Source organism: Podarcis cretensis, assembly GCF_951804945.1.
Source record: "Podarcis cretensis genome assembly, chromosome: 8".
In the NCBI taxonomy this organism is placed as follows: domain Eukaryota; kingdom Metazoa; phylum Chordata; class Lepidosauria; order Squamata; family Lacertidae; genus Podarcis; species Podarcis cretensis.
In genome coordinates, this window is record NC_137177.1 from 29,035,176 (window position 1) to 29,053,757 (window position 18,582).

The 18,582-nt window shown below is 43.8% G+C and overlaps 1 protein-coding gene across 1 annotated transcript in view; it reads right to left on the reverse strand.

Annotated features, from left to right (window-relative positions):
* Window positions 1–18,582, reverse strand: part of MAN1C1 (mannosidase alpha class 1C member 1) — a 138,585-nt gene that overhangs the window by 40,137 nt on the left and 79,866 nt on the right. The gene's annotated exons all lie outside the window — the stretch shown is intronic.

Genomic DNA, 18,582 nt, shown 5'->3' on the forward strand with positions numbered 1-18,582 from the left:
TCAACAAGAACCCCAGTTTTCAAGCCATCCTTAAAAACATAGCTTTAATTTTTATATCCCATGTTGAAACAGTGTGTTCAGCCTGGGTTCACGCCAATTAATCAGTGCAAGCAGCATGATCAAGTCCATCAGCTGGCTGACTGGAGAACGGAAATGGAGCATAGACCAAGAGTTCTCAAAAACAGAGAACAGGCTTTCACAGCAAAACAAAGGCAATTAGCACCTCTTATTTGCTCCTCTTAATCTACAGTTTAATGAGCTTCACATGGAATCCCTGCCTTTTTCACAGATGCCACACACTGAGATGACCTCCTCATCAAGTTATCCAGTGCAACCCCGCTAACTCTTTCCTGGTTAGTCACCAACAGTTCAGACTCATTTGGAGTTCTTCATGGTCTGCCTTGGATTTCATCATCCCAAATAATTTAGCATGATCCCTACACTCACGTACCCATTTGCTTCCTCCTCCTTAACCAGTTACCATTTCATCAGAGCAGGGATAGCCAATGCAGGGCCCTCCAGATGTTATTATTTCATAAAATGTATATATTGCTTGATTGTAGGTCAGAAACATCTGGAGGGTGCCCTGTTGGCTACCCTGACCTCTTATCTTGTGACTGCTATGTGTACTTAATAGCCTTCGGGGAAGGATTTTGTCAGAAGGTTTTTACAAGATCTAAGTGTATAATGCCTATCAGTCCAACCATATCTATCTACCTGTTGGCAGTCTGAGAGAATTCTGAACGACCGATGAAGTCAGGCCTCCTAAAGCAGAAACTGTAACAATTTGTTCTCTTTCTTTTGTCTCTCTAACAATTTTAATAAAGCCTCTGCTCCTAATCTGTCAATTCATATGAACAAGAGGGAGGTTCACCTATCCTCAGTCCTCCACAGAACAGTCTGCTTACTCTCCAGAAAAGCAGAATTCTGGAATAACCTCATATGACTTCACGCTCTTACAGGATCTCCGTTCAGGTGTAAAAGAAGGGAGTGTATGCAGTGGTATAACATGGGTTGCCAGTGACCGGAGCCACATAGAGGGGGTGGGTGGGAAGGAGGGAAGTAGATGGAATACGTATGCATATTCAACTGCCTAACGGTGTCAGAGATGTCACTTCCTGGTTTGCATGGGAAAGTTGCTTTCAACGGAGCCCAGAGATGGAAGCATGAAGCTGTATTTAGGCAGCACTGGGTGTTGATATTTTGCATCTGAGGCAACTGCCCCTGTGCAGCACTGGGTATATGGCCTGAAGCACCACTTGGTATATGCCCCTGTGCACCACTGGGTATATGGCCTGAAGCATGTTGAGCAGGTTCCACTTCTGCATGTTTTCCCATTCAGCCTTCCCAGATTATGGACTAGAACAAGACCCGGAGCATGTGCACAGTGGCTCAATTTGAGGAAGGAAGAAAAGAGGGCAAAGACATCAGTAAAACAATCTCTCCCTCCATTGAATTTCTGGTGCCTGGATGGAGAGCAGAGAGGAGAGAGACCCTGAACTGTCTGGTGTTTAAGGGCAGAAAATCCCTAGGGGTATATTAAGATCCTATAGTATTGAGTTTTTAAAATCTATGAATGACTCAGTGAAAGCAATACTGTCAGGAGACTTAAAACAGAAACACCCTTTAAATGGTTCACAACTCTTCTGATAACTCGTGGTACTCATCAGCTATGAATTTGAAGCCAAAATGTGTTAAAGCCTGATAAAAAGCAAACGGTTTGCTCCTGGGGAAATCAGCTGCAACAGATGTCTGCATGAAAATAGTTTTGTCAGACCACATTTCCAGATCATTCTGAAGAACTGCTGCTTGGGTCACACCAATATGGTTACGCATGGGATTCCTACCGGTGAAGCAGAGCCCCATTAAAGACCAAACACACTGGCAGGTGTCTCCAGAATGGTCTCTGAAGGGATGCTTAATGCGAAAGACAAGTTGCCTTACCACTATGACAGCAATGAAGAAAGAGTATTTTTGTTTTGTGTTTCTGGTTGTGGCCAGATAAATGCCAGGAATTAAGAGCATGTCAAAGTGCAAGTAGATAAATAGGTACCGCTTCAGCGGGAGGGTAAACGGCGTTTCCGTGCGCTGCTCTGGAAGCTGTACACGATCTGGAAGCTGTACACCGGCACCCTCGGCCAATAAAGCGAGATGAGCGCCGCAACCCCAGAGTCGGCCACGACTGGACCTAATGGTCAGGGGTCCCTTTACCTTTACCTTATATATGAGTCTTATATATGCCGTGAGAGATAACAGAGAGCCCAATCTGAGGTAGATCAGAGCCTGAACAAATGAGACCCAAGACATTTTAGTGCTTGAAGTGGAGAGTCCAGATTATACACCCGCCATACACCAAGCAACACAGGGTATTCAGAAGAATGCTGCCTTCCGCAGTGGAAGCTGAACATAGCCATTATGGCTCCCTGCCACTGATAGTCTTATCCTCCATGAAATGTCTCATCCTTTTGGAAAGCCATCCAAGTTGATGGCGACCACTATCTCCTGTTGGATCAAATTCAGTAGTCTATGTGCTGTGTGAAGAAGTACTTCCTTTTGCCTTCCAATGTTGCCTCCGTTCTAGTGTTATGAGATCCTGACTGACTGCATAGCTCCAGCGAAGCTGGTGTAACATGTACCCTTCGGACCAAGCTCTGAGACCAAACAGTCTCTCCAGGCTCTTTCTGGTTAAAGCACAGTTTTCTCCACAGCTGCCTGGCAAAGGCAGGGAGCCATTCTCTAGCTGCAAGAAATGACATGCAAGATCAGATAGCTTTCTTAATGCAGAACCCTTTGTTCTGTCAAACAATGAATGCACATTTCCAGTGAAAAGTGACTCATGGCTTTCTAGCACCGTTATGAATGCTAAGAGATGACAGCAACTGGCAACAGCAGGTTTCTAAACAAACACTCTGGGTATCCAAAACAAGCCTTGTCAAAGGAACGGTGCTGCTGGATTAACCAGCAGAGTATAAATTCCCTCCTGAGCAGGGATCTGGTGGTTACTGCCATTGTCCTCCAGCAGGGGGCAACAGTGCAAATGCAGACCAAGCACAACTGACTCCAGCGCCCCAATGTATAAACCACCAGGGGCTTCACAACCTTGTCACACTACCAAGCAGAATGCCTCCAACCCCCCAACCCCCCCGTTTCTGCTGCCTTGGACTGCAACAGCAGAGGGGTCGTTGAGCACCCACCATGCCAGATTAGGAGGGCCAGAGGGCTGAGTATGGCTTTTATTGCAGGTTTTCAGTTGCAGACATCTTAAGGCAGCCCTGTTCAGGGAAGTTTTTAATATGTAATGCTGTATTGTTTTTAACACTGATTGGGAGCCGCCCAGAGTGGCTGGGGAAACTCAGCCAGATGGGCGGGGTATAAATAATAAATTATTATTATTATTATTATTATTATTATTATTATTATTATTATTCAAACTGAGTTGCTACCCAGCTCTGAAGCTATTAGGTGAGATTCAGCAAATTTAAGCTGCATTAATAAAACTGCAGTTTCCAAGTCACAAAAAATAATGTACATCCGCAGTCACCCCTGAGTGCAATTCGTTAGATGACTTTTCCATGATGACAGCCCTACGCAATGCTTAATTCCCTTCCCTTGTAGCTAGTCTTTATGTTGATGCACACCAACCACCCTGATATATTAAGAGAGGGTGGTACTTTCTAGAAATAAAAATAAATGAACAAACTTATTTATGAAATATTTATATACTACTTGATTATAGCAAGACCTCAAAGCGGTTTACTAAAATAATAAAACAATAAAATCATGAGTAAAAAACAGTTTAAAACAACTATGTAAAACATGAAAAATGACAACCCAACAATAAGCTAAAAACCAGATTGGAACACATGCCAGCAATTCTACATGACTTGATAGGCTTGCCTAAAGAAAATGCTTTAGGCAGACACCGAAAAGAGTCCAGTGAAGGTGCCTGCCTAATGCCAACAGGCAGGCAGTTGCCAAGTATGAGTGCTGCCACACTGAAAGATAATTTCCTGCAAATGCAGAATGAGCGTCATGTGGCACCTGTAAGAGGGCCAGGTGGCTCCCCCACTCGAGGTCATTGAGCAGAAGCTGGGCAGCCAAAAGGTTGTCCTAGTTGGCCGACACAAACCCCCTCCAACTCTGTGGATTCTATTACTGTAAACTCCTGATGGGACTAACCATGGAGGCTTGGCTAAGCCATTTTTCTCAGCTCCATCCTCTGTACAAGCCAAGTGATAGTGGCCCACATCACATGCTTAACATGGGCAGTATTGGAAATAGGACAATGGAGGGCTCACAGACCACTTGAAGATTGCTGAGGCTCTTGGAAGACCACTTAATGGTTGTTTTTCTGCCTGTTGTAGCAGATGTAATGTGCTATACTAAATGCTGTATGATTCTTATTGTGTATTTATTGCTTCTTTTATTTCTTACAGATCACATTTTGTTGTGTTGCAATTTGAATTCCATGTGAATAAAATAAAATGCTATGTAAGAAACAAAGGAAGGCATAAGACACCATTGAAAATTAATATGAATATTCAATGTGATGGAGGTGCTGCTTCCCATCTTCAACCACAAATCCACACACGGACCACCTGAATGAAATTTGGGGCCAAACTCCTGCTCTATGCCAAACTGTACCTGAGGCCTCCATATCTCCCCACTGCTCAGGACTTGGGACATTCAAACACAGACACAAATGTCTTTCACCTGGCCCTATGAATACCTATATAGTATTTTTATTATTATTATGTGATGTTTTTAAGCCTGTGTGCATATGTATAATAATAATATTTTATATGGTTTCTGATTCTGCACATAGCCCTGTGATTCTTGGATGAAGGGAGAGTTAGAATTAAAATACTAATGATAGATAATAATATAATATGGCACAGTACAGAGGCTGGGAAGCAGCCTTACAGTCTCAATAACACAGTCATCATTCTCCTGCTGCATGAGAGAAGAGAATATCTATTCATGAGACCAAAGAGATGTGGACCAGGTCAGCACCTGGAGGGGAAATCTAGCAGGGAGCATCAAGTAAGTTGCTCTGAACATTTAAAAGAAAATATTAGGTAAGAGCATTATAAATAAGGTTTGGGAAATATTTTAAAATGAATGCAAATAATTATTGGTAAACCACATTTTGAAGAAAAGCTGACATTTCCTGCAAGGCTTTCATATGGTTGGACCAACTTCATTTTTAATGACTTTTTGTTTTAAAGGCCTGCTGGTTCATTCAATTACTAGATTAACGCTTTTGACAATTTTGAAGCAGTCAGCAGATTGCTGACCACAACCAAATACACACACACACACACACACACACACACACACACAGTGTATGTTTTTCTTGCAGTTATGAACAATGCATCGAAAACTAGGGGCACCTTTGACCACTGCAGTAGCAGAGAAGAGAATTTGATCATTTATTTTATTTAACACATTAATATACTGCTTAATGATAAAAACAATCCACAGAAAATGGGACTATAAAACAACAACAATTTATCAAAATCACAAGCACAATCTTAAAAGACGTGCTTGTTCGAGATTGTTTCACACATTAAGTTTTTAAGGTGCATCTGCAAAGTTTAAGTGTGTGTCAGAGAGAGAACACACACATTTTCACTGCTTTGTAAAAAGTATGTGCATGAGGGACCTAGGATTGCTTGTGACTCCTTGTGACACATACACTAATGTGTCTGCAACTGCACAATGTGCAAAGGGGTTTTTTAAGCAGTGTTTGGATGGCTCTCTATCACAGATTCTTTACCTGTGATTCTTGCATTGTGGGGGTTGGACTGGATGACCTTGGGGTTTCTTCCAACTCTAAAAGTCTATGAAAGCTGCCTGTAAGCAAATGCTTCCATGGGAACCCTCCAGTCCTGGTCCCAATCCTGCACTGGTTGCTGTGTAAGTAGTTGCACAGGACCCAGCGCTCACCCTCCACCTCACAATACTGAAGATTAATACTGGATCTTCGCTCTTCAATTTAACTCCAAATGTTTGCTGGTTAAATACAAGCCCTGCTCCTGAAGGATCCAGTGGGCCACCCAGCAGTTGGGGGAAAACGAAACAGTGGCACTTTACCACACACACAGCTCTGCAGTCAAACTGAAAGAAAAACACAGAAGATGACAAATTGTGCAGCCGCATGCATGTGCCCACTAGGCACACGGTTATGAGCAAGGCTTCACTTCATAAACTTTTCACCTAGTTTGGTCCTCAAGCATGCAGAGCCTGTGCACCACAAGGCAGACAATGGAATTGTTTTTAAAAAGGTGCAGTCCTTAACTTCCTCTCATCTTGTACTACTGCCATTATTATACAATCTAGCCAGGTTATCTGGGAGAACAAGCATTAGCACCTCATTTGTAGCTTAGGTTTCACATCCACCTGAGTAATAATGGAGGTATCAGGGAAGGCAGCTGAAACCCAGGCTGAGGGACTGATTCAGTCTCTGTTCCCCTCATCCTTGGTCTGTGTGAACCATCAATTTGTCAACCTCAGGTCCGCTCATGGGCAGAAAGAACTTGGCAAGATAAGCCTGGGCTTCTGCCAGCTAGTGGCAAAATAGTACCGAAGGACGATGACCTAACTAGCGAAATCTGAAAAGAGCACAAGGGAAGAGAAGTCACCCTCCCTACAAAAACAACCCTGTCCCAAGCTCCAAGGCTGTTTCAAAAAAAGCTGATTCTGTAACATGTTTACAAAATGCAGTGACCATGAAAAATAACATTGCCCAAGCCAGTGCTTTCCTTTCTTTTTATCAGCTCTAATGATTTTGCAATATTAATGATTATGTGCTTTTTATGCTGTTTTCTATTAATGGAAGAAATGTACCAGCTCTGAGCAACATGGGACACTGGCGAGAAGACAGGCAAATATGGGGAGGGGGAGAGAAACAAACACCCCCAAAGAGTGCCCGAGGCACAGACTATTACTGTGATATTGCAAAAGTAGCACATTAATGGGCTTGATTTAATTTGACGATATAATCCACAAAAGCCTTTCATAAAAGAGAGAGAGAGAAGAGAGAACTAGATTCCTCCCCCCCCCCAACTAAACAGGAACTGCGAGACGAATAATAAAAGCCATGCTTAATTGAAATGAAGAAAAAAGAAGTTTGGATTGGCAAAGGGGCTGCTGTGTAAAATAAATGTCTTTAAATACATGAAATGCACTGAGGGATTAATAACAAGTGCTGCTCTTTTATCCAGCACCATGAATGGTTTCGCTTTCTCTGTTGCAGCGTGTACACAACAGAGGACGGGCTTCAGTGATGCATTGGCCTTTTGTAACAAGACACAAAGCTATTATTTCATCCTGTTCCTAGAATGCTTGATGTCCAAGGAAGCAAGAGGTGGAAGGCTTGCATTTGTCTTACAAAGGGACTTAAGAATCGGCTCCTTTCTTCTGCAGCACCTTTGATTAGATCTGTGTGTGTGTGTGTACATACTAAACTTCACAGGGTGAGCAGAGCAAAATAGTGTTCAAACCAATGAAGCTTTGCTGTAAGACAGGGGTGTGGAACCCGTGGTCCTCCAGATGTTGCTCACCATCTCCAACCACTGATTGACTCTGCTGGGGGGGGGGCAAACCGGAGTGCAAGAACATCTGGTCTCAAGTTCCCTATTTCTCTTATAGGAAATAAACATCTATCCAGGTTTTTGCCAATGGCCCCACAATATGTCCTGCTGGATCACGCCGAAGGCCCATTTAGTGACACTCTGTTCTCACCACAGCCAACCAGATGCCCCAAAATGAAGCTCACAAGCAGGAGCTTAAGTGCAACAGAACTCTCCCCACTCGCAACTAGAACTGGTCTTCGTGGGCATACTGCCTCCGACAGTGGTGGCAGAACACAGCCATCATTCCTAGCAGTCACTGATAGTCTTGCTGCCCATGAATTTGTCCGTGTCTCTTCTAAAGCCATTCAAATTGGCTGCCATCACTAACCTCTTGTGGAAGCCGAATGTTGGGAAGATTCAGGACAGACGAAAGGAAGCATTTCTTTTAGCACAGAGCTAAAACAAAGGACAGATAGCTTTCTGAAAGTTCAGATCAGTGTAATGTCTCTCTCTTTCTCAGGGATGTACTTCACATGGAGATGGTTAGCCCATGTCTGGGCTGTACACTTCAGGTGGTTGGTTCCTGCAACTGAACTCTAAGCAAAAAAAGGGGGGTTGCAGAGGAGAGGGGATCTATGCATTAACTAAACAAAAAAGGTATCTCAGGGAGAAGAGTCCTAGCCCCACCTGCATGTAAGTTTCCTGTGTGCTGAACTGCACTGGCTATTTAGTAGGAGAGCATGCCATCATTTGAGCCTTCCAGTCTAACATACCAGCCTATTGTTTGTCAAAAAGATGAAATGATGTCAGGCACCACCCAACAGGGTGTTTTTGTGTGAAGCTCCATTGCAGTGAACGGGATCAGCTCTTCCCCTTAGTTTCAGAGGGGACATCCCCCTTTGGACTGTGCCCTTTAATGTTAAAAAAATCCCATATCTTTTCAGCCTGATGCAGAGGCTACCAGACACGCTCTGAAGTGGCTTCCCCATGGCATTTTTATTTTTTTATCTATCTATGATGAGCTGCTCTCTCACTTAGAACAGGAGTATCTATTTTCATCTGAGCAGCACTGAGGAGAGAGCGTGTAGAGACAATGAGAATGGAAGTCAAAGGTTCGCTGTTTTACGCTGTCACTAGACCAGAGCAGACAGACGTCTCTGAATGAACTCTTGCAAGCCTTGTATTATGACTGCCTATTTGAAGAGCAGGAAGAGCAGTGGTTCTGAAAACAGACCTTCCCAGAAATATGCCTGCATTCAGAATAAAGCCTCTATAATTCAGGAAAGACACAACAAATTCAAACCCAAGCCTATCAGTATTTTACTATATCCATGTCTTCTCCTGAAAAATCACTGTTTCCACTGCTTTCTACAGTTAGGACTGGAAACCAGAAAACCCCTCTCTTCCACAAGGAACTGTTTAGGTAAAGAAGAAAACTACCTGTTTTCACATCTGAAAGGGGCTAAACCCCAAACCATCCAAAAGTTCAACCTCATCTACAGCCTAAGTTTCAAAACCAACAATCCACATTACTTTCACTTAAACCAGTAGTTTCCAGTTGCTTTAGTCTAGGGAATTCACTTCTTAATTCTTGCCTGCAATTTGGAACTCTGTTTTAAATAATGGAGATGTCCCTTTTTCTCCTTCTCTTACTCTATCTGTTTTTCACAGGCTGATCTATACTGCAGGCACACTGGATCAGCAGGCATTCTTTCCCCTCAAGTGACCCCAGCGAAGGACCACAGCTCAGTGGTACAGCACATGTGTTGAACACAGGCTCAGTCCCTGAAGGCTCCAGCTGCAAGGACAATGTAGCAGCAGGTGATGGAAAGACATTTTCCCCCAGATAACTGAGAGCTGCTGCTAGAAAGAGCAGACAATTTTGGGCTATATGGACAAATAGCCTGAGCTTTCCTATGTTTCCATAAATTTTAGTTCAGGGGAGGGCTGTAAGAGATTGACAGGAGTTTCGGGGAATGGTTGTGGCTCAGTAGTACAGCATCATCTGCCTTGCATGCAAAAGATCCCAAGTTCAATCCCCAGCATCTCCAGGTGGGGCTGGGAGTACCCCTGTCTGAAACTCTGAAAGGCTGCTGCCGGTCAGTGTAGACTATATTAAGCTACATGGAGCAATGATTGACTCACTAGAAGATGAGCCTGGTTAGAGTGTGGTGCTGATAACACCAAGGTTGTAGGTTCGATCCCCGTATGAGCCAGCTGCCTACTCCTGCATTGCAGGGGGTTGGGCTAGATGATCCTCAGGGTCCCTGTGCAATACGAAACTCCATCCTTAGCCTCTCAGAAGATGGCTATACACGACGTGGGAAGCTGCCATAATACAGTCAGCCCACAGGTTCATCTAGCTCAGTACTGTCAACAATGACTAGCAGTGGCACTCGAGGGCTTGGGGCAAGGCATCTTTCCCAGTCCTACCTGGAGGTGCTGGGGATTGAACCTGGGACCTTCTGCATGCAAGGCAGATGATCTACCTTCCCCTATCTTTCTCCCATAAAATGTCATCCACGTGGGCAACCAAGGAAGTTTTAGTGCCATGGCCAGGACTGACACCAGACTAGAATGAATCCAAGTAATCAGTTTCCTCCGAGCATGTCTGAAACTGGACTGCTGCCACCTTCTCAAGCCCCTTGCCCCAAATGAATGATAGCATTTTTTAAACATCTCAGGGGGCAGAGAGGTTGCCTTAAGGAGGGGACACACTACTGCCAAGAACTCCCTCCTGGGTAGTCACAACCAGCAGTTTCAACCCCAATGACTTTATGAAGCTAGAATATTTTTGTACATCAGTTGAAAAGCTTGTACAACATTATTTATAATTCAAACTAGAGACAGTCCATTAAAAGACCAGCAATTCTGTGTGTACCTCAACATTGGAAAGAGATGCATTTAGTTGCAAGCAGAAGGCTAGAGGCTGCAACAAGCTATATTGCCTTGGAAAAAAAGACTTTGAACTATTCCTCAACTTGGATGATGCTGGAGGATGTTGAATTACCAAAGATATCGTGGCAATTTCATACAAAGGCAAGCAGAGAGCTGGAACAATGCTTCACTTTGTTCAGCATGCTGGCAGGGTGAGATCCCTAGTGGAACAGGGCTGCCCCGGAAAAAGATCAAACGCGTAAAATTCAGTCAGGTGGAAGCAGTGAAGCAACTAGGAAAAGAACCTTTAAAAGCTTTGGTCAGATGCACACCAGAGAAGACACCAGGGAGGTGTAAAGGAGGAAGGCAATTTTGAGATGGCAGGAATGCTGTCTAAGGCCAGCCCAGAATGGCATCCTAGAACTAGTTTATTCCAGTTTCTCAGAATCACTTGTAAGGATTATGATCACCAGCCCAGATTTTAAAGGCTTTGAAGGGGGGGTTGACCACACACACCCCTTAAGCAACATCAGGAATCCCATTTTTGGGATTAAAGTGTGAAAATTATCACTGGGAGTTTGCTGCTTTCCCTTCCCATGAGTTGGTAATCTTGAGCCAGGAGACTGGCAGAATCACTGCCTATGGCCTATAAAGCAAGAAATTAATTTGAGGTATTAATGTTGAGCTATTGCAGAATTTATCCTGATGGAAAATGCATCGTTCATTATGGACCGATATGGCCACCTGTTCCAAAATGCTGTGTGTCAGAATGATGGCAACAAAGAAGAAAATGTTGAGTTCCTTAAGCACCAGTTACCTAATCTGCCATAAGAACAGATGAGAGAGGAAGCTGCAGCCTCGGAGGACACTGCCCTTTCTCCTGACTGCCCTGTATGCTTGAAACTGCCTCCCCAAGCACTTGTGTAATGCCTCCTCTTTACTTACTTTAAAATCCCTCCTCAAAATCCACCTTTTCTATGAAGCTGCTGGCACAACCCCTAATTCCCATGCCCCACTGTAACTGAGCCGAAACACGTGCAACCCAACCAGTTGCAAACTGCATCCCTGTTTTACCACCCTGTTTTCTCTGCATCAGATTTTAGACTGTAAATTCATTGTAGCAGGGGCCTGTCCTCTTCTACTCTGCATTACATTACGCACCCTGACGGCACTACAACACATCATGCACCCCAACAGCACTATAGCAACATCATACCTGTTCTCTCTCCTCCCCCCCCCCGCAAAACCAGGCTAATACCCATGCCATCCTTGTTGCCTTTTCAGAGAAACTGGACAGGGCATAAAGAGAAATGGGAAAAGCAGAAAACTATTAAAATACAGAAGTTTGACTGAAACTTTAGAACAATCCTGCTGCCTACCTAGAAGAAAGGGCTGGTTTGAGAGCAGAGGGGACTTTCCGTCGATCCGTTAGAGAATCCGTCAGAGAATGACCCTGCCTTACCCTGGGAGAAGGTGTTATCTTGGAAGTGAAAGACTGTCACCTATAGAAGAAGCTAAATCCAAGGGAAGCCTTTGCAAAAGGCATGCAAGACAAGCTAACTTTATACAGCAACGTCAGAAAGAGAGAGAGAAAAAGTTAAAATACTCTGCCTGCAGAAACGGTCACAAAACTGTGGAAGCCTTGAGGATGACACAAGGCTTCCATTTGTTCTCTTCAGCCGCAAGAGGAACTGCCCACCATAGAAGCAATTTCAGATAACAGCAGAAGCAATCTTTGCCCACTCCTCATGTCCGAGAACTGGTACCACGCAGTTCTAAGGCCAGTGTTGATTTATTCCATTCGTTCACAGAGAAGAATAGGCACATGGAATGAGTGCAACAAGGCAGCTTTGTTCAGTTTTCAACCCACCCATAAACCTTATCACTCCTCTCTGCTCCATCTCTTCAGCGTGTTGCCTGTGAGGGGTGCTGAATGGACAGCTCTTGAGGCAGAACAATGGCAAAAAAAGCAAAAGCAAAAGGCACAGGAAGACTTAGAATCACAGAATTTGGATAGCTGGAAGGGACCACAAGGGTCATCTAGTCCAACCCCCTGCAACACAGAAATATTCTCTCCAACATGGGTATCGAATCCAGGATCTTGAGATTGAGATTCTCATGCTCTACCGACTGAGCTAGCTTGAAGAAAACCAAGTCCATGGGTTGAAAACGACATGGAGCCTGGAAGGCAATTCAACCGCAGGCAGACCTTCAAGAGAACCAGTACAGGTACTTTAACAATGGATTATGTGACCACTGGAGAAATGTCACCCAAGGAAACTGATGGGCAAGTAATCCAGGTCAAACAAAATGGAGGCACTTCCTTCACAAACAAGCATAATCAAATTATGGAATTCAGTTGATTATGCTTTTGTGTGAAGGAAGCAGAGATGCTGGTTCTCTTGAAGGAGGTGTCTTTTCTCTGTTAAGAGAGATGCAGAGATACAGTTGTGGCCACTAGCTGAGACACCATGGAGGTGGTTGGCTCTATCAACGGTTTGGAGGCATGAGATGAAATGGAATATCCATGCCACAGAGTACCAGCTGCTGAGTAACAAGAATGGGAGAAGTCTATTGCCTACAGCCCTTTGGTTGGGTTTTTGGGAGACATCTGATGGCCACTATGGGAAACAAGATGCTGCACTAGTTGGACGCAGCTTGGTCTGATCCAAGGGCTTTTGGGGTTGTGCCCAATGTAGTGCTAAATTAAAGTCACTTTGTGACTGGCAAAATGTTCTGTGTCAGTGGAAAATTGTTGGATAAGCAAATGCATAAGGAGGTTGCTGGTACTTTGTTACACAACAGATTGCAAAATATGTTGTGCAATGACTTTCTGTTAGTGCAACTGTTGTGTTGGATTCCTCTGTTATGCAACATTAAATCTCTCCTACCCACTAGCTCAAAAATCATTGCACTAGCAGAGAGAGAACGTTGGATACTGATTCTTAACAACCAGGTAGAGAGTATAACCCTGAACAGTTTCCTAAAAATAAAAGGGTCCCAAGTTAAATGTCCAAATGTCTCCTTCCTTAGTGTCTAATCACACTCCCTAACCATTAACACATCCTGCTTCTCTTTCCCCAATGAAATTCTTCCTGCCATAACACTGGCTCTTGCAAAAATATTCTAAATTCTGCTACACCTCACATAGGCTAGCCGCATGAATGCATTAAAATTGAGCAAGTTTATTATGAACTGGAAATCCTGCACTGAGTTTTAACCACACATAGAATTTTTAGGCATGCGATTCACAAGCCTTGGATTGCATTCAAATACCTGTCTTGACTGCCCTGCAGGAAACAAATCCTGGACTGGAGCAGCTAATAAGCCGCTTTCACTTCTCATTTCTTTCCTGTGAGCCTGGGCCTCTCTCCTGAGATTGACCTAGAAAGGTATCCGTTAGGGCCAATTGTGGTGATGGTTCAGCGACAAGGAACACATCACCCAAGGCTCATTAGGAAGTACAATGTGTGTTCAGTTGCCTGTTTGGGGAATACTTTGGAAGGCACACGTCAACCCACACAGGCATGGACACTAACAAGTTTAAGTAAGGCTGTCATGTAATCAAGCCACAAAAGCACTAAGTAATCACAAACGCGGGGAGGGGAGGTGCTCCAAGATCCCACCCTTCAATTCACGTTTGCACTGATTGGTACAGACAATATAATTTGAACATGACAAAGAAAGCACAGGACGAAGAGGAAAGCTCACAACAGAGTTGAAGATCTGCCTGCGTTCTGGGTGCAAAGGCTGGCATGCCAGCAAGGGCAAGTGCTAACCAAGCCCAGACACGCATCCTGCACATCAGGTGAACAGCTGTAACTACCTGTGAGTCACCTGTCCTTCGGAAATAAGTTCAGGATTGTTCCACCCTTACTCAACAATTTTCAGATACCTCCCTCCCGGCATGCCATCCCTTTGCTCCTGGTGCTCAGGAATGACAATCAAAAAGGCAGTAGGTGTCAAATGAAGACTTGGGAACATTGTAGGCAGCCTTATTCCAGGTCAGACTGTTTACCCATCTAGTGGAGGTGTTTTCTACCCTGATTGGCAGCAGGTTCCAAGGGTCAAAGGAAGTGAGACTTTCCTGTCACCTGCTACCTGCCCTTTTAACTGGGGATACTGGGGAATGAACCTGGGACCTTATGCACACAAAGCAAGCCTCTGCCACTAAGCTACAGTCCCTCACCTACAAGCTTTTCTCTTCCCACCCTCTTTGCAGGTGATCTGTATGGGTGCCTAACAACGCTCCCTTCAGTGGCTCCTTGCTAAACAAAATCACAACCAAGAAGAGAGAAGGAGGGGGCAGCTTTCGAGCAAAGTATACACTAATCCATTCTGTCTACGTTCAAAAGTGAACAGCACAAGTCATTAAAAAGCTATCATACTTAATCTTGCATATAACAGGGCGCTTAAATGCTACAGAGTTGAATTTGCAAATAGCTTTTCTTGCTAACTTTAATAATGGAGTTTACAACTGAAAAGAAAGGAGGAGGGGGCGAGAGAGAGAGAGAGAGAGAGAGAGAGAAGACAAGAATTTAGATGAGAACAATATAAATCCAGATCAAAAATGAAAGGCCTCGACTCCCACTACTCTTATGTCAAATCATATTTGTCAAAACAAAATTAGTGCCAAGATCTTGTTTGGAATAGAAATTAGGATGCTGTTTCTATGAGACCTGGTTTACTTAATACTTTGTGCTTAGTCACAGAAGAGTTCAGTCATTCATTCAATTCAGTCATACCTCTTGCAGGTCCTAAGGAGCTGCCAAAAGACAGGTCACAGGACATTAGGCAAAAGCAGTTGCTTCTGCTGTTGTTGTTGCCTGGATAGGGATTCAAATGTGCTCAGCAGCTTTGATTTACACTGCTGCCTCATTAAACTAGAAGTCCAGAAAGGCAGGACCTCGCTGTTATGAGTTTAACAACAGCTATGAAGCTCAGATGTCAACTTTTGGTGCTAGGGTTGTGTGCTTGGGCCTCAGCCAGCATGGCCAATGGTTGGGGATGATGGGAATTGTAATTCAGCAACATCTGGAGGTACCATGCTGGTTACTCCTGGTTCAGACTATTTAGTTAGCAAGAGCCAGTGTCCAAATTCTGTAACTCCTCAAGGTCCAACAAATATTTATAGGGCAGCATCTTGGGAAATGCTTTTAGAATGCAGGGAAAAGGCAACTGTTTCAGCAGAGTTGTTTACAAATGCTCAGGTGCAGGGCCAGGAGCCAGGAAATGCTGAATTCTAATATTGACATATGCTTCACTTTAATTTTAGATTTACTTCAACGGCTGCATTGATTTACTTACAGACTCTAGGTCAGTTGTTCAGTATTTAGGGGAAGGGCTACAGCACATGTGCTTTGCATGCAGAAAACCACAGCTCCAGTCCTTTACCTCCTCATTTATTTATGTCATACTGGGATATTTATACATCATCACCTTTCCATTCTGCAACACGGCTTCTAGAGTTCCAGTGTTGTGTGATTAGAGTGTTTCGATGGCAAACTCTCTACCCAAGCATGAAACTCACTGGGTGACTATGGGCCAGTCACCCTCTCTCAGCCTAGCCTACCTACAGAATTGCAAAGTTGGAAGAGACCCCCCCAAGAGTCACCTGGTCCAGCCCCCTACAATGCAGGAATCACAGCTAAATAATCCCTGACAAATGACCATTCAACCTCTAATCAAGAACCTCAAATGAAGGAAAGCCCACCACCATTCCACTGTTGGACAGCTCTTACCACCTGAAAGTTCTTCCTAATATTTAGTCAGAATCTCATTTCTTGCTATTTGAATCCATTGGTTTGGGTCCCACCCTGTGGAGTAGCAGAGAACAAACTTGCTCCATCATCCATTGCTCAGCCCTTCAGATAACTTTAAATAGCAGGTGGCTATTGTATCTCTTCTCAGTTTTTGCTTCTTCAGGCTAAATATACCCAAGTCCCTCAACTTTTCCTCATAAGGCTTAGTTTCCAGACCCTTTATCACATTGGTCACCCTTCTCTGCACATGTTCCAGCTTGTCAATATCTTTCTTAAATTGTGGTGTCCAGAACTGGACATCGTCCTCCAAGTGTGGTCTGATCAAGGCAGAATAGAGTGATATCATTACTTCCCTTGATCTGGACACTAATGTTCCACCGATGGAGCCTAGAATTGTATTAGCTTTCTTTGCTGCTGCATCACACTTTTGACTCAAAAGCAGCATGATAAGCTTGTCTGTCAAGACCCATAGATCATTTTCACAGGTGCTACTGTCAAGCCAGGTGTTCCCCATCTTATATTTCTGTATCTGATTATTCCTGGCTCAAGTGTAGAACCTTACACTTTGTCTCTACTGAAATTCATTGTGTAAGTTTTGGCCTAGTTCTCCAATCTGTTAAGGTCATCTTGAAACTTTATTCTATCTTCTGAAGTATTAAACTCCCCCTCCAAGTATGGTGTCATCCGCAATTTGGGTGAGCATCCCCTCTATTCCTTCACCCAAGGCATGTATAAAGATGCTGAACAACACCAGGCCCAAAACAGAACCCTGTAGAACCTCACTTGTCACTTTTTCCCAGGATGGAGAGGAACCACTGATGAGCACTCTTTGGGTTTGGTCAGTCAACCAGCTACAAATCCATGTAACAATAACATCATATAGCTTCTATGCAAGACTATCCTGAGGGATTTGGTCAAAAGCCTTACTGAAATCAAGATATATCCACAGCATTCCCCTGATCCACCAAGCTTATAACTCTATCAAAAAAAAAAAAAAGAGGAGGAGGAGGAGGAGGAGGAGGAGGAGGAGGAGGAAGAAGAAGAAGAAGAAGAAGAAGAAGAAGAAGAAGAAGAAGAAGAAGAAGAAGAGAAAAGAAAAAAGAAAAGAAAAAAAGAAGGAAGATTAGTCTGGCATGAACTTGCTTTTGAGGAATCCATGAAGGTTCTTAGTAATCACATCACCCTTTTCTAAGTGCTCACAGACCAACTTTCCAATATCTGTTCTAGGACCTTTCCTGGAATTGGCATTAAGCTGGCTGGTTGGCAGTTGTCTGGGTCCTCCCACCCCCCTTTGAAGATTGGGACATTTGCTTGCCTCCAGTCCACAGGTCCATCACCAAGATTTCTCAATGAGACAGAGACTTTGAAACTAGGCCTGAAAGACCCTATAGTACTGTTGGATGCAGTTCATCAGACCCTGGAGAACTGAATTCATTTAAAGTAGCTAGGTAATGTAGAAAGGATGTTGTGAGGATAAAGCAGGGGAACCATATATGCCACCCTGGGCTCCTGTAGGAGCGGGTGGATAAAAATGCAGCAAATAAGGAAAGAACAGTGCCAAAAAATGAGGAAGAACAATGTTTAATCTGCTTTTTCTGGTTTTGGCCAGTTTGGGATGGAAGAAACTTCTTTGTGAGAATGCCAGGGGAATCCAAAGAATTTGTTTCTTATGAAAAGGGTTCTGGCTGGCTTGTTCTCTGATCCTCTATCCAGAAAACATCCAGAAATAGTGAACAATTCTACAGGATCTTTTCTCTCTTCTCTTCTCTTCTCTTCTCTTCTCTTCTCTTCTCTTCTCTTCTCTTCTCTTCTCGACAGGGCCAAGCTTGCTTTTCATCTCTTTTAGACCACAGACCAGAAGTTACTAGTCAAAGTTGTTCAGTTTCTGTTAATTGATTCTCATGAAAACTTACAGATTCTGGCTTCACACAATTAACTCAAGGCAGTGTCAATTTACTCTTGGCAGAAAGCCAAGGTCTGCTTGCCCTAGAAACTACTCACTCCGATTGGTTAACGACCAGCACTCAACTCTGTTATCTAGGAATGCTAGTATGTTTGGGGTGTGGCGTGTTAGGAGTAGGAGTGCTGTGTAAGGTTAAGAGAGAGAGAGAGAGAGAGAGAGAGAGAGAGAGGATTTATTTTACTTTGTTTTGTATGCAGAAACTCTGCTGGTTTCTTTTCCTTTTAATAAATCCTGTAAATAGTTATTCTGAGTCTAGCTGACTAGTCATTTCCACCTCAACTAGCTTCTTCGCTGTGCAGGAAAACTCTGCTACGTTTGGGCTAAAGCCGTTAGAGCTATGCCTGACACTTCAAAGTTCCAAGAAAAGTATGTCTGGACATATGGTGAAGTAGCTTATACCGAC